The sequence below is a fragment of the Macrotis lagotis genome, chromosome 6 (assembly GCF_037893015.1).
Source record: "Macrotis lagotis isolate mMagLag1 chromosome 6, bilby.v1.9.chrom.fasta, whole genome shotgun sequence".
NCBI classification, from domain to species: Eukaryota; Metazoa; Chordata; class Mammalia; order Peramelemorphia; family Peramelidae; genus Macrotis; species Macrotis lagotis.
In genome coordinates this window covers 173,527,580-173,541,097 of record NC_133663.1, presented here as the reverse complement: position 1 = coordinate 173,541,097, position 13,518 = coordinate 173,527,580, and the positions used below count along the sequence as shown (strand labels likewise).

Below are 13,518 nucleotides of genomic sequence, written 5' to 3'. Positions count from 1 at the left end.
GTCTTGCTGAATTCTATTATGAGAATATTCAAAAATGGATACTAATATTGGTCCCAATCTTCCAATAAAAGTCTCATTCCTTTCTGTAGTCTTTACCATGTTTCTCATAGTAGACATTTTTATTTTTATTTTTTGCTTTGCTCCTACCTAACAGCAGTCATTAATTTACTGATACCCTGTCTATCAGGCCCACATCATCTTGATTAGAGCTGTTATCCTAATCAAAAGGCTGATAATTAAGACTATCCATCTGTAGAGTTCTAAGTGCTAAGATGAGTTGAAGATCCTAATTAAGATTATTTAGGTGTTACTTAAATGCCATCATTTGATTCAGCTAATCATACCAGCAGGTACATTAGATTTGCATTAATGTTCTGCTGAAGCCAGCAGCTATTTAAGCAGATCAAAAATGTAGATTACAGACACTATTTCAAACATTTTTATTTGAATGTGATACTGAGACAATGCATACAGGTAAGCGGAATACTAGAACAGGCAGGTTATTTCAATGTTTTTTAATTTACTTTATGGTAATAAGTGGAGTATTTAAAATAAACAGTCTATTTATTGAATTTGCATTGACATTGCATTCATTCTTTTTTCTGTTTTTCTCTCTTCCTTTATGACTCACAATATACACACATACAAACACACACACACTTGAAAACACAAACTCACTTTTACACATATACTTGATTTTATCATTATGTACATTTTCAATGGAATGTTTTAATATTATTTAAACTTAAGTCCCTTAGTTAAAAATGCTTCCACAAATGCATTTTCCCCAGATAAATATCTTCTTCTCTTCAGGATAGAAAAAAAAAGTCATTGAATGCTTATTTTGATTTTAAATATTCTCATAAAGACTTAATAGTCTATGTACAGAAATAAAATTTTAAATAAGAGACGGGTAGAGTATGAATTAATGATGTGTATTTTCATTGATTATAATCATGAATAATGAGAAACATGTTTATTGTAGGTATACAAAATTTAGCAGTTTAGAAGAAAATAAATTGATCAATAGAAATTATAGTACTTTCATCAATTCATTTTCAAGATATTCAACATTTTTCCCTTATGGAATAACCATTTGTTTATAACTCCTAATTTCATGTTCTGAAAAATCAATCAGTCAATATTGGTATATAAATATCAATTGAAAAAATATTGAATCTCATAAATTTGTATATTTTTCAACTATTAGCAATACTTGAAAATATATTAAAGTATTTGTCAAGTTTATTTTTCTTTATTCAATTAACTTGTTTAGGATTTTTTGAATGTTAATAAGTCATATTTATATTATAATAATGTTATGCAACATCTGAGAAAATATTTACTCCAGTGGTATAAATCAAAACCCATTCATGTTTTCCACCATTCTGGGATTCCTGTACAGACTCTTATGACAAGAAAATCCTTTCGACTCCTCTTAAGACCTGGTTAATTCTGTGTACTATCTATCATCAGATTTTTTTAACCCTTAATTGATTTAAATATGACACAACCTAAATCTAATCTCTGACTCTTGCTAATAGCCAACTCATCTTATTTTCCAGACACATTTCTTGTAGATGCGTTTTAAAGTTTTTTAGCATAAAAATCAACATTAGAATCAGTCTACTTACAACTATCAAAATGAGACCATTAACCTTTTCCTTTTCTCCTAACCTCACATCATTCATCCGTCTGCCAGAAAGAACTCCCTCATCATTTGGGTTTGGATGTAGAAATTGCCTTTCTTCTTGGCAAGATAAATCCTTCTTAATGAAGCAGGATCTGTCCAAACATAATGTCTCCATCAAATTAGTTCCACTGTCACCATATTTCTCTCTTCAGTTTCTCCCTGGTTGTTGACTCTTACTTTACTGGTTGACAAACATATTTTCCTTATCCTAATAATAAATACTTTTATGGATCTCACAATCCCTATTAGGTATCTTATATATGGTGCTTCTATATCATCTACTCTCACTCAACTCTAAACCTTTAATTTGCATTCCAGGTTCTTCATTAATCTAAAACTGCCCTCTGCAAAGTTATGATCTCTTAAATAGAATGATCTTTTTAAAAAATCCTAATTCTCTTTAACTATCTGAAATATTTCACACATCAGTCATTGTCTTCTGCTAAATACTATCTCCTTGGATATTTTAATTTTTTTATACTTTTCCCCAGTTTTTTAATCTCTTTGATCCCACCTTTCAAGCCTACTTTGCTATTGCTCTAGCCAAGTCATACCCACTATGATTGCTCACAAGGCCTCTCTACTCTCAACCCTTTTCTTTTAAATTCTCTCATTTCATGGTATCATCAGCTACAACAATATTTTCAAACCAGTTCATCTAGAGAATGATAGATATCCTGACATTATGATGGTGAACACATTTCTTTGACATGTCTATTACATTTATTCCTCTCTTGATGTTAATAATTTATTATCAATTTTTTTATTTCCCTATGAATAAAACATGTATGCCATTTTTGCAAGGCAAAGGGATTAAGTGACTTGCTCTATGTCACACAGCTAGGTAATTATTAAGTGTATGAGGGCAGATTTGAACTCAGGTTCTCCTAACTCCAGGCCTGGTGCTATATTCACTGAATCATTTAGCTGCCCAGCACATATGTTCTTATAAAACAATGATTTAGTATGCTTTTTTGACTATCTATAAAGTTCTTATTTAATTATTAATGGAATAATTATAGGCATACATAATATTTTTATGTATAATTTAATTATTTTTAAAATTCTTAAATATTCAATGATATTCTGGTATAGAATATTTTAGAGAGAAATCTTTAAAATATATATTCGTTATTAAGAAGTCCACAAATTATTATGACAATTCCTTTTCATATTAAATTAGGCATATATAGACATATTTACATTTGTCAGCATTTAATATTGCTCAACTATTATAATATTATATATAATATTATAATATAATAATATAATATAAAAAAACTTTTTTCATATTTGAAGATGAATTTTAGTTTTCCATGTTGACCAAAGATACCATGTTAGATCAGAATTTCAACCATCCCCTCTAATATAATCTTAGAACTGTTGCTACTTAACAGAATTGTTCAATTTAATTTTCTCTTGCCTGCCACTGATGATGGTGTTGATAAACCATGAACTTAGTCACTGTTATGTGCACCTATATGAATAGCCAAATGAAATGAGAGGCCAACACTATTTGCAAATCTAATAATGTTTTGGAAAAACTTTTCCTTGGATATATATCTGAAGTCATTATAACATCAATGTGTCTAAGATTATACTTACATATTTAATATAATGATTTCTTAAATGATAATTTACAATATATAATAGAGATTGTCCTCAATGTAATATAGCAAGATTATTTTATTATTCAAGTTCCTGATACTTGCATCATTTAGAAAAAAGATTTTAATTGTACTGAATTAATTTTGATTTTAATTTTTTGTTAAAGATATCCACTAAATTTAATGTAATTTAGCCATTATACATATCCTTTATAGTTATAGTTTATTACTGGAAGATAATTTCTATCATCTTAGTGACTATTGATATCTATGAATTGCATGATCTGGACTGTTCGAGAGAATGATTTAAATGTGGTTGGTTTTCAAGACAGATTTGTTAATTTAAAAGGGTATAAAATGTATTACAAAACTTTTGAGGCAAAATATTTTCAACACTGACAATTTTCTCATTCTGTTGCTATTGTTAATTGAAGGTATCAATATCACGATCTAGACTGTAGCAATGAATGAATTGCAGTTTCAGGTACTTTTAGTGACAGGTTTCTGTAATTTTAAGATAAATTTAAAAATGGAAAAATTCTTATTACTAATTCCCTGTTACAATGCTTTTCACCATCAATATTTACATTTCCCTGCCATAGCCAATATTCCTATAAAAATGAACCTGAAATAATAGATGTTAGGCTACTAAGATTTACAAATTATTTTTTTTATACAATAGAAATCACAAACTAGATCATGTATATATTTAGTAATTTAAAATAAAGGGGGTATTTCTTTCTTGATAAACTGGGAAATTTGGGTTTCCTATTTTATTTCACTGTGATTGAGAACTTCCACTTGATTTTCATTTATAATTAATTCACTAATGAAATGTGTAGCTTTAAAAATCATGTTCTTTTTATTATGGAAACAATTAGAAAATTATGAGAGTAATCAAAATAACAACAGATAACCCATCACTTTATTTTCATACAATTATAAATTTATTGGCTTGTGGATAGAGCACACAACAAAATCATGTGGAAATTATTATACTTCTCATTTTACACTGTCAGTTATGAAATTTATTTCCTCAAATTTTCTTTTGATTTAAAAATTATGTACCTCCTGATATTTTAAATACATATTGCTCAACCCTTTCACAATAATATAAAAACATGAGGGCAAAGTCAAAGACATATGTTATCAAATTAACAGAGGATATCTCTGCTACTACATTGAAAAACTCTAAAAGACAGAATTTCTGATATCTCCAATTCAAATTTCCTATCCCTAAGTCTCAAACAGAGAACCCTGATAAATAAATTTAATAAATAATATTTATTTCCTTTTCTTGAATATTAGAAATATTTCGCTCCAGACTTTTGAATAAAATTAGTTACACAAAAGTGAAATCTAGGAATTTATCACTAAGAACATTTAGGAATGGATTGTGGTGAACGTTACATGATATTACAACATGAACTACATATAATGATATAAATTAGCAATTAGTTGAAAAGAATTTCTTTTTTGTAATTGTGTTTATTTAAGCAAAATGATCAAAGTATAGTTACATGCAGAAAATTATAAAAGTATTTTTTCCTTAATTGTTCCTTCTATAATCTAGAAATGCATAGGTATGACTCCATACTTTTGTCATATGTATAGATAGGGTATATGGGTTGTTTAGGAGCTCTAGAATCTCTTATATAAAGGCTTGCTGAGCCCTTTCCAGGGCTACTCATTCACTTTCTATATCCATATATCACCCAGCTCTCATCTGTGGCTATACTCTTGGAAGATAGGTCAAGCCAGGGAGGGTAAACAGCAAGCCTCAAACCCATTGGTGAATTAGATAGCAGGGCATGTTTACCCCAAATATGTGAAGATATCTTCCTGTACAATACACAAATGAGAACCATTTTTTCCAATAATCATAAACATGACTGAAACAAGTTTTGTGGAACATTTAGATCTTCGTCAGACATAAAAAATGGAAAGTTCATCCACTGTATCCTTGCCCATGACCAACTGTCTTGACTTTTATCCTGCTTTTGACTTCAGTGACTCTGGAAGAGAAAGCAAGACTGGTTAATTCATGCTCTAGTCAAGACATTACCTGAGATGTCATTGGTGCTCTTTGATAATGAAGGGAAAATAATTTAAAAAATAACATTTTCATAGGAATGATTGCCTGAAACTTTGTCATTTCCATTCTTCCTGCCTTGGCAGTTTCACAGACTCTGGATCTGTTTCTGAATCCTGTCTCCCTTCTGATACAGACATTAAGGATTCCAGATGACAGATAATATGAACCTCTCCTATGTCCTCAAGTTGGATGCTAAGCCAGAAGGCAGCAAAAACATAATGCAAAGGCAGTGAAGGCTTAATCATTAGATAGTACAGGATTAAACTTTGAAAGTTCAACAATAGAACATATCTACAATGGGTCCTGGTCCTTTCTCACTAAGAAGTAATGTTAATTAACAAACTTTCAAGTAAAGACGATAATATGGTAGGTGAGATAACAATCGCAATGATTTTTCTACATTGCATTTTATAAGAGCTACAATGCAACTGCTTCTCGACATGAGGAAAGAATTTTTGGAGGATCTGACTGCAACTTTATAAGACATGGATCACTTTTTGCTCTTCTGCAATGCTCAGCAGTTAGAGATGGCAACCATGAGTGACTGTCAATAATTCAGGGACTAATCGAATATGGATGTCTCTTTAATGAATGCAGTTCTAGATGGAAAATAGGTTCAGAAACAAAACTAAAATGCATTTTTTTCAGCTAGTTACTATGGTGATCTCCTTATATATTTATAAATTATTCAAAAAATAATAAGTAGTTAAATAACATGTCATATATAATCATCTATAACTTATATTATCATTTCTATTTTGCAAGTATATAATTATGCAGTTCAAATTGACACATAATTATTTAAGATCTTCTCTGTTTAGAGTGTTATTTCCAAGGTCAGTCTTAGGGAAAAATGTGACATTAGTCAGTTGTGTTTTATGATCTTCTAAGTTTCCTTTTTCAATAACCTTTTCCAAACGTTTCCAAAATAACTATTTTTTGTTGATTCTCCTCTTATGTATTTATAAATTTTTCTCTTTATTTCCTACTAAAATCTCTAGATTCTAGAAAAGATCTGAAACTGATATTAAGCTGTAATTGGTGGAAAAGATTTCAGGATCCACTAAGCTGGCAAAGGAACTATGATTTTTCTAAGTAAGAGGGATATTGTTGAAGATAGGAACAAATTCGGTGGAAGAGTTCTTACCTCTCTTGAAGTCTAGCTATATTGCGTGCTTCCAAGGCAAGCCATATGAGTATAATTTTAATAAAGTTAGTATATGAAATCATAATGAAACAAATACAAAAATAAAATATATATATATATATTATATATATATATATATATATTTCTTCACCTACTACATGTGCTATAGCTAAAAGCAAAAATATGAGCTACTGTTATGATGAAAATATAAAGATGATTTAAATAGTAATTTTACTTTCAATGAGCTTGCTGTTGGGGGAAGATGGTAAATTATCTATAGATTAATTAGTGAATGTAGAATTTATTAAATTCCATGAAATGAAAAATATGTTTTCAGGTTGAAGTAAATTATTTGAATGTCATTTTTTAAAGATACTGCCTTCCTTTATAAATAATGGTTTTTGATGATTTTTTAAAATTTTATTGATGATAAGTATTTCTTCCATTAGTCCACAATTCATACATATATTCTCATATCAAATGATTTTATGTTTCTTGCCCAACTTATTCAATATACTTTTCACAGAGATCTACCCCAAATCTTGGAGTCTTCTTATATTTCATGTGTACAAATGTAACAATTAGTTCATCCATCTTGTAATCCTTATTTCTGTTGAATCCTTTAAACAGTCCCTGTTTGGTGTTTACTTTTTCTGTTTATATGAATGTTTTCAGATGTAATTGATATAATTGATAAACAGAGTGCAAAGATAACCATGGTCTGTTGAATGTCATAGGCTATAGATCTTGATGGAAACCCTGAAATTTTGTGAGTCTAAGAGTACAGGATTCATAAGAATCATTTATGAGTTGAGATTCAGAGATATAGCCACGTTTACACAAATAGTAAGTGATGAGATTAGAATTAAAAACTCTAGCTCCATTATTTAGTGACCTCTCTATTAGAGCATACCACCTATTATTAGAAAATAAGCATTATTGAAGTATTAGTGAAAGTCAAAGGGAAAAAAAAGCAGTTTTTAAAGTTTTGCTTTAACTATACTTTGTTCCAATAATTCCTCTGTTGGTTAAATTTAGATATACATACATTTTAATTCTGTTTCCCTAATCTATTGTATAATATTTGGAATTATTTCAAGATAAAAGGAGGGGACAAATTTAAAGAGTGACTTAATTCATTTTGTTGGTAATACATATTTTAATTATTACCCAAGGGTCAGTCAAGAATAAGCAATGATCAAAAATAAAAATTAAATTTTATGAATACTGTAAAAATATTAGCTTTTATAGGAATTGGATCTAAACCAATATGAAAAATTTATGATATTGGAGAATAGACTAAAAGCAATTCACAAATAAGTATGGGAATTTTATCCTTTTCAAAATAACTCAGATTTCAGATGCTACTCTATTTACATAGAAGAAGTCATTTTCTAGGCACATTTGCATAGAAATAGATATTTTCAAGGTGATTCATAGATTCATAGACTTTTGAAACTATAAAAGGCCTTATAGATCATTTAGTTCAAAACTTTCACTTTACAGATGAGGCAAAGGGAAGCCCTGAGAAGGAAAATGATTTGACCATAAAGTCATACAACCTGTTATCAGCTCAGACTAGAAAGTACAGTAACTGTTTTGGATACTTTCTCATTCTTGACACAAAGTTGATCTTTGTAAATATGAATCAAGATTCTATCTTACATACAGATATATTTATATGTATATATATGCATATGTATACATAATTTGCCTTACTTCATTTTTATATATAGTAGATTTTTGAAGTAACAGGTTTTAGCATCTCCCCTTCATATCTTTGTCTACATATTTATTTTCCTAATTACATTCATTAGTGCTAGTTAAGAACCTTTATACAAACTCAAATAGTTCTTTTCTTCCTTGGATGTTTACAAATGATGTTCAAATATTTGCAAGCTATGTTCTTGCCCACATTCTTTACTCATTATTTAGTCAAAGTCAAACATCATTTAGTTGCAGGCTCTATAATCATCAAATGAGGGAATTACTATTTAATCTGTCTATTCATTTGTAAAAATTAATACATTGGGAAGTCAACCTAAAGCCGGCATACTGTTGTATTTATAAATATTGTGGCATGAATATCTAAGTATGTAACATCATAATATATGAAATTAGAGGCGTCAAGGTATAATAGATAGAGACTTGATTTTGGAGTAAGGGAGATCAGGATGACAATCTTCTTTCTGACACATATCAGCCATATGACTAGGCAGTAATTTAACCTTTCAGCAGCATAAGAACCTTTCTTAGATTATGAGTTTCAAAATATTTGATAGTCTGTATTGATTGAGCTAATTTCTATATTGGAAGTTTCTTTTCACCAATAAAATAATGATATGAATTGATTATCATTTAATTGTGACTCCTTTCCCCTTTCTTCCCTGCTACCTCCATTCCAAAGAATTTACAAAGAATGATTTCATTGAGAGGAATAACAAGTCAAGAATATCAATGGGAATAATGAAATAAATAGAGATAAAGGGGATTAATAATATTAGCTATATAATGGCACTATAAAGCAGCATAGAAGAAAGGAAATGGACACTTATTGTCCATTAATTTGTAAAATACTTTTTATAATACAGCAAAAATTGAATCTGATGAATTTAAAGAAATCTATATGAATAGATAAAAATGAAATCAGAATCAAAAAGTTATAGGAGAGATTGTAAAAATTAAGACAATGTAAATGAAATTAACTTTGAAAGACTTAAGAATTATAATAAAGGTAGTTATTTTTAAGACCTTATGAGAGAATTCTTAGCAACTTTATTTTGGCATACAGATGATGAACTATAGTAGGGATTCAGAGGAATAGGCTTCATTTATTGTAGTCATGAAGATTTTTTTTTAAACTTTTAGATAAAATTTTATTGTATTACAAAATGTTAATTAAAAATTTCATTTCTGACTGACAATACAAAAAAAGTCACAAGTAATATTTAAACTTCAGAATATAGTTTGACAGTGACTGGACTAAAAGTTTAGAGAGGGATATCAAGGCTCAGAGATGTTCAAATGGGTTGATTTGCTTTGCTTCTCAGTGTATATTTCTTGCAAGATAGTATTTTCATTGTGGATAAAAATAGTAAGATAGGAATGGTGATTTAAATGCATAAAAATACCAAAACAAAACAAACCCTAACACAAATAAAATTTTTGAAAAATATAAACAAAAAATGAGTGCAACAAGGGCACAAACAGCCATTGATACTACTTTATTAAATTTGTCTATAAATTTACATATGCATATTAAATGTGTACGTAAAATAAATGGCCAGTATCTTTAGTTCATAATATACTTAATGAGAATGAAGAAAGAAAAGAAAATAAATGAGAAAGAAAATAAGGATGAAATGAAGAAAGGAAGGAACATTTACATTTCCTTTATAAATAACATTTACATTTACTTTATAAATAATATTTCATTTGGTACTCACAACAAACTTGAGAGGTAGTACTATTGTTATAGTAAAAATTTCATAAACAAAGTGTTAATCTAAGGTCATATTTGAATTTAAATCTTATGGATTTCAGAAATAGTTTTCTATCTGTTGATCCATCCAGTTTCCTTTGCAGTGTGTAATATTTATTATGTGTTCATACTTCTTAATAAAAAGAATATTTTAAAATCACAAAAAAAGATATTTTTCATATTATTTAATCAAGAAATAAATTTGCATTTTATGAAATATTTCTTAAACCAAGCTCAAAACAGTTAGTTCAATCGATATGACAATGCAGAAATTATTATAAAGAAGGAAACTAAGTCAACTGATATAAGAAATAATACTAAATCCCTAAAGGCTTTCATTCTGTCTAGGATATGGACTCAGACAGAATTTTCTCCTAGTGAAATAGACTGTTGAATAAATAATAAAATAGGGAAATATCAAACAATCAGCAGGTAAATATTTCTTAAATGCTTATTAATATGCCACACACTGCTAAACACTGGGAATACCAAAAGAAGCAAAAAACAGTCCCTTACCAAGTTGTTTATTATCTAATGGAAGAGCCAAGACCAAACAAATAGGTACAAACAAGTTTTACATAGAATTAATTAATTAACTGATAATAACAGAGGAAAGGCACTAGAAAAAGGGGGCCTGGAATTATTTATATGGAATGTACTATTTTTATAAATGTTTTTATTTATGTTTATATTATAAATTTATTGATATGTATATCACTTCTTTATCAGAAGTTTGGGAGATTTTTCTATTATCAGTTCACTGGAATTGGTTGATTATTTTGACAATAAGTGTTCTTGTTTGTTTTTTCTAAAATGTTTGCCTTTATAATGTTACGGCATAAATTACATGTCTGGTTTTACTCACTTCATGTTGCATGAGCTTATACAAATATTCTCAGTTTTCTTTAGTCATTTCTTTCATTATTTCTTACATCACAATAATATTTAACTAATTCTTACACCATGATTTATTCAGCCATTCCCCAATTGATGCGCAATCCATTAGTATGCAAATGTTGGACTTTACTAAAGTGTTATTATAAACACTTTTTAATTATAGCATTTGTTCTTTCCTTGATGTATTTGATTTATAGGCATAGAAGTGTAGTATCTCTGGGAAAAGAAGATAGGTACTGACTTGTATCTTTGAGGGCATAATTCCCAAATGATTTTCAGAATGTAGCATCAATTCACACCTCCATAAATATTGCATAATTGCAATATTTGTTGTAGTAACTCCAACATTATCATTTCCTTTCCTGTTAACTTTGAATATCAATGGACATTACTCTGTTCATCTTATAAAAAAGGCTCAGGGATGTTGAGTGCCTAGTACAACTTGACACATCAGAGGCAAAATTGAGCCTAGGTTTTCTCACTTTTGAGTATTCAAAGTTTTTTTCCTAGTCTACAAAAAAATTTTAGAAACAAGAACATTTAAATAGAATTTTTCAAAAATAAGAAAAATGCTTTAGAGACAAAGATTGTTAATAATTCTTACAATCCTCTCTTACTAACTCTTTTTAATTAGTAATGTTCTTTATGTTTGCTGAATAAATGAAATTCTCAGGAGTGGGAAGTAAAATGATTGTAAAAGAGATAACAAGTATAGTAAGAATGATTGAATTTACAATGATCCTACTCATAATTTTTTGCTAGGTATCTATATTTTAATTTATATGCATTGAAGGGGTAACTATGTGGATATGGCATTGACTTTAGACTTAGGAGTACTAGAGTTTGAATCTGGCCAATTTTTACTTTGGACAAGTTACTCATCCCTGATTGTCTTGCATCCTTCTCTAGTCGTTTTGAATCTTATCTGGTCACTGGACCCAGATGATTCTGGAGGAGAAAGTGAGGCTGGTTACTTATTATAGTCCCCCCTCACTCAAATCCAGTTTTTGTGCCAGTCATGTCATCACCTTCTTAATGTCGGAGTCTTTTTCAAAAATGAAGGACATCATCATCATCATCATCATCATCATCATCATCATTATTATTATTATTATTATTATTAGATACATTGAACTGGAAAATAGTACCAGAAGAAAAGATCGATATAATTTGCATGTTGAAATGATCCTCAGGGCTGTGTTTTGGTGATTAAAGGAATAAATCAGGTTTGAGATGAGCTATAGGAAGTTAAAATGTCAGAAAATATAAATATTTTGTCTATCTTTGGTAAGAATGAAATGGAATTTAAAACAGTTGTCCATGTATTGAGATTAAAAAAAAAGAAATCTATTATGAATGATTTCCAAATAACATGGTTAGAAACACCATAGCCTTGAATTGCCATTCTACCCCTTGGAGAGAATAAGTGTTTCTTTTACCCTAGAGTAATTAGTTCATTCTTTCCATCTGTTATGCTAGGATCTCTGGGGACAAGCTCAGCTTTTCTTCCTGTGTAACCTCAGGATGTGCTTATGTGTAGTTGAGGGAGACTCTCACCACCTGCTCCTGGTGGCCCTGTGTCTTCCTCACCCTTTTCCTGTATAGCTGCAAAAAGACATTGGCAGTCATCCATATATTTCACAACTCATGTGAGAATTGTCACAATTGAAAATATTCTCTGCTTGTAAAGACAGGGTAGTCAGCCAGTGTGAGTATTCATATGTATTTTCAAGAATTCTCAATGGGATTTATTCTGTTTCTTGCTGAGCAATGTTCATAGAAATGACCTTCTGGTGGTAATATTTTCACACTTTATGTTGTTAAGCAGATGGCACCTAGACATACTAATTTTGATTCCAATTGTCTGGTATGTATATAATTTATATTTTATTTGAAAGACTGCATAAGAGGTTATCTAAACTTGTATGAGCAATAAAATTTCAGTGCAAATTAGTCTTGGGAAATTCTCTATGAAAGGATCACTAAAAGTACTAGTGTTTGAAAATAGAAAAGACATTTGTGATATAGAGTAAATAGACGATCTTAGTTATTGTACATAAGCATTATTAGATAACGAAAAGAACACTCTTCTTGGATGTAGTGTACCTTGTTTTAAATCCCTGTTTGACTTGCAAGACTTTAGGTAAGCAATTCATATCATTTTTTTTATCAACTATACAGTGTCCTGCAAGTCTATTGTAGTTTTAAGCTATTGAAACTTAAAATCATACGACCAATTAAAACTTAAATTTTATATAAATTTTGGGAACATTTGCAAAACCTGAAAATATTGGATTATTGATATACCTTTTAGTTTTAACATCGCTATTTATATGATCCTAGCTTGTAGTTTAGTGAGAAATCCTGGAAATAATAGTCAGTTGATAGCATTTTTCAAAATGGTTCCTTTAGAGTTGTCTTGGATCATTGTACTGATCAGAAAAGCTAAGTCTTTCATAGTTAATTATCATTAAAATGTGTATTTCCCATGTTCCTCCTATATTTGTGTGGTCATAAACTTTTCCTTTATTCATATAGCTGACAATTAAAATTGTCTATGCTCCCATAATTGATTATGATATTAGTTTTACTAGTTTA

At 29.3% G+C, this 13,518-nt stretch overlaps 1 long non-coding RNA gene across 1 annotated transcript in view; it reads right to left on the bottom strand.

Annotated features, from left to right (window-relative positions):
• Window positions 1-5,226: 5,226 nt before the first annotated feature.
• LOC141491923 (uncharacterized) overlaps window positions 5,227-13,518 on the bottom strand; it is a 224,020-nt gene continuing 215,728 nt past the window's right edge. The window contains exon 4 of the long non-coding RNA XR_012469804.1: window positions 5,227-5,315. This is a non-coding gene — a long non-coding RNA (uncharacterized LOC141491923). The remainder of the gene's footprint in view (window positions 5,316-13,518) is intronic.